Source organism: Saccopteryx bilineata, chromosome 4, assembly GCF_036850765.1.
Source record: "Saccopteryx bilineata isolate mSacBil1 chromosome 4, mSacBil1_pri_phased_curated, whole genome shotgun sequence".
NCBI classification, from domain to species: Eukaryota; Metazoa; Chordata; class Mammalia; order Chiroptera; family Emballonuridae; genus Saccopteryx; species Saccopteryx bilineata.
Genome location: NC_089493.1, coordinates 135348533 through 135352705, shown reverse-complemented (window position 1 = coordinate 135352705; position 4173 = coordinate 135348533).

The following is a 4173-nucleotide window of genomic DNA, read 5'->3' as shown; positions in this document are numbered from 1 at the left end:
GACCAGTCACAGGAAAGCAACAAAAGACAATAGAAATGTGAAATCTGCACCAAATAAAAGGAAAACCCTTCCAAGTTTCTGTAGGATGATGTGGCAGCATGTGCGCATGCGCAGATGATGACTTAACACCGTGTATACAGCGGAGCAGCCCACGGCCATGCCAGTCGAGATGTGGACAGTACAGAGGAAAGTTTAGTGTGTTCTGTGGCTCGCTAAATTCAAATCTGTGACCAAAGTGCAACGTGAATATTGGCGCGTTTATAAGGAAGCACCACCACATAGGAATAACATTACTCGGTGGGATAAGCAGTTGAAGGAAACTGGCAGTTTGGTGGAGAAACTCCGTTCTGGTAGGCCATCAGTCAGTGACGAGTCTGTAGAGGGTATATGAGATAGCTACCTAAGGAGCCCTAAGAAATCTGTGCGTGAGCCCACAATCGAACTGCACTGAATAGGTATGAAACTGGGAGGGTTTTCCTTTTATTTGGTGCAGATTTCACATTTTTATCGTCTTTTGTTGCTTTCCTGTGACTGGTCAAAAGAGCACCATGAATTTACAGACACACTGTATATGTTTTATTTTCTCTCTGTGTAAGATAAGAACGTGCTAATTCAAAATCTTGAAGGTTAAGGGGCCTCAGGTAACTGAGTCTCTCAGATTCAGAATTCAATCTGTCTTTTAAAAAATGTAATTTAAATAATAATAGCATTCATACCTGACTGGTGGTGGCTCAGTGAATTGAGCACTGGCCCAGGATGTTCAAGGCCCCAGCTCAAAACCCTGAGGTTGCCCAAGCTCCTCGGCTTGAATGCAGGCTTGCCAGCTTGAGCATGGGGTTGCTGGCTAGCTAGAAGCCCATGGTCTGTGGCTTGAGCCCAAGATCACTGGTTTGAGCAAGGAGTCACTGGCTTGGCATGAGACCCCAAGTCAAGGCACAAATAAGAAGCAATTAATAAACAACTAAAATGAAGCAACTGTAAGTTGACGCTTCTCACCTCTCTTCTTCCTGCCCCTTCCTCTCTCTCTTACAAAAAGTAATAATAATAAGACTTTCAGATACTGCCCCACCAAGAACTGGAAGGTACCTTCCCAGGTTGCTCTTTGTGCAGGTAGACAAGCCATCAATGACAAATTTTTCTTTTCTAAAGATCTGCCTCTTCTTTGGTAGCCTATCAAATTATTTTCAGACCCTTTCAGGATTGTTTTCTGTTGCCCAACTGATATTTCTTAGAATAAGATTTTTTTCAACTTGTTTGATCTTGTCAAAGGAACTCAGAGTCTGGAGGCTTTGCCTAGAAATAAATGATGTTTATTCAAAGGTCTTAAGTTTGCAAATAGGAACACAGCTAGGCAAAAAGCCCAGAAGCGACCCAAAGAAGAAAGAAACATTAAAAGTTCTTATTGTAGTGCAAATTACCCACTGATCCAGGACTAGTCCCAGACAGCTTTCAGTCAGATGCCAGGTGGTCAGGATAATGGATGTCAGATGGTCTTGTTAGGTCCTTGGGGGGGGGGGGGTAATTAGAGGGATTTCTGAAGGTCTGTTATACATCCAGATGTATATCCAGGCACTGACTCGGGGACTAGAAAGTTCAAAATGTTCAAGCCCATCAGCTATTAGAACAACAACAGAATCATTGCCTCATGCCTCAACCTACTTACTTTTAGTGATTTAGCAGATTGACTATATTTCTTCACTGTACTCCTTAGTCTGAACAGAGATCAGCAGCCTTCTGGTAGAAGCTTTCATTTATTTTGAAATAGTCAAATAAATTTGACAGTCCATACAAGAAACAAGTTTATGTTTAAGTAGCTTGGTTTTCCTTTTCAGTTAGTTCCAGAAAAAGACTGTTACTTGAGATAAGATGTTGGAAAGAAGTACATTTCTGAAGAGATAGCAAACCACCCTCAGGAAGCAGGAATACTGAACAGTAAATGTAAATAAAATGACTAAAACCTGTGTTAACATTTTTTATCCTAATATTTTTAAAAATCTACTATGCTTTATGGAAATGTTAATATTTCCTGTGTAAAACACACTGGCAAAGTTACCTTCTTATTCTCTCTTTATTTTCAATTTAGAATATAATCACTATTGAAGTGTTTATCCAACAGATTACATTTCAAAATGTACATTTAGTTTTCTATCACTAAGCCACTATTATTATAAAAAGGAATATGCTGCAATTTTAAATTTAGCAGCCTTAATTCTTTTTTTTTTTAATTTTTATTTTTTCTGAAGCTGGAAACGAGGAGAGACAGTCAGACAGACTCCCGCATGTGCCCAACCGGGATCCACCCGGCACGCCCACCAGGGGAGACGCTCTGCCCACCAGGGGGCGATGCTCTGCCCCTCCGGGGCGTCGCTTTGCCGCGACCAGAGCCACTCTAGCGCCTGGGGCAGAGGTCAAGGAGCCATCCCCAGCGCCTGGGCCATCTTTGCTCCAATGGAGCCTTGGCTAGCAGCCTTAATTCTTACAGGCTTTAGAACAGTGCTGTCCAATAGAACAGCCACTAGCTACATGTGGCTACTGAGCACGTAAAATGTGGCTAATCCAAATTGAAATGTGCTATAAAACCACACACTGGTTTCTTGACATATATGTGTGTGTGTGTGTGTGTGTGTGTGATTTTATTTATATATAAATAAAATTTATATTTATATATATTTGACCTATATATATTTGATTTTTTTATTTTTTATTTTTTACAAAGACAGAGAGAGTCAAAGAGAGGGACAGACAGGGACAGACAGACAGGAATGGAGAGATGAGAAGCATCAATCATTAGTTTTTCATTGCAACACCTTAGTTGTTCATTGATTGCTTTCTCATATGTGCCTTGACTGCGGGCCTTCAGCAGATGAGTAACCCCTTGCTCAAGCCAGTGACCTTGGGTCCAAGATGGTGAGCTTTGCTCAAACCAGATGAGCCCGCGCTCAAGCTGGCAACCTTGAAGTCTCGAACCTGGGTCTTCCTCATCCCAGCCCAATGCTCTATCCACTGCGCCACCGCCTGGTCAGGCTGATCAATATTTTTAATATAGGAATGTAAAATGTCTCAATAATTTCTATATTGATTACATGATAAAATGATAATATTGTGGACATATTAAGTATATTAATATTAATTTGACCCATTTCTTTTTACTTTTTTAATATGTAGGGTTGCCAGAAAACATACAGGATTCCCAGTTTCATTTGAGTTTCATATGTTCCTTAATATATTTTAGTATAATAAAATTATTTATTGTTTATTTGAAATTCAAATTTTAACTATGTCCTATATTTTTAGTGGCTAAATCTGGTAACTTTGTTAATATGGCTACTAGAAAATTTTAAATTACAAACTTAGCTACTTTGTTGGACAGTGAAGTTTTAGAATCGCCTTATGGTTTTTTGGGTTTTTGTTTGTTTTTTTTAATTGCCAGTAACTGCCGAGTTAACATCTGTGCAGAAACAACTAATCTGAGAAGAATCCTAGGGTAGGATAGACAATAACCTTGAAGATAAATTTTTACATTTGTTCCCACACGTTAAAGGACAACAAAAGGACTTGTTACAGACCAAAACATGGAAAGGACACGACGTAGAATTCAAAGTCATTGCTCCCAGTCTCTCCATTTGTGTAGTTAACAGTTCCGGTTTGAAAATAACCCCTGTCACTCATATATGGGTGTCAGCAGCAGCTAACCACAGTGAGACCCTGGGCCAGTCCCAGTTCCCTTGTCAGCCTCCGCAAAAAGTTGTAGGGTGAGGGAGGTATTTTTAAATTGAATTTATTGGGGTGACACTGGTCAATAAAATTATGTAGGTTTCAGGTGTATAGTTCTATAATAAATACATCATAGGTGTATTGCATTGTATGGTCACTAACCCAAGCCAAGTCTCCTTCCAGGTGGGCGGTATTTTTAAAACTGTAACTGAGTCTCGCTACCCGCTAGCCACCGTGTGCCGGCCCCTATCTTCTCCGCCCCCCGGCGCGGTGGGCAGCGCTCTTAGCTTCCACGTGGGGACCACCCGTCTTCCCGCCTTTCCTACTGGAGCCAGGGCTTCTGGGGCTGGAACCCCCGCGCCGAGCAGCAGGTGCACTCGGCGGCCGGGCCCGCCCACCTGCCGTCACGCGCCGCCCAGCCCCGCCCCCGCCAGCGCCGCACTGCGGCCTAGGGGCGGG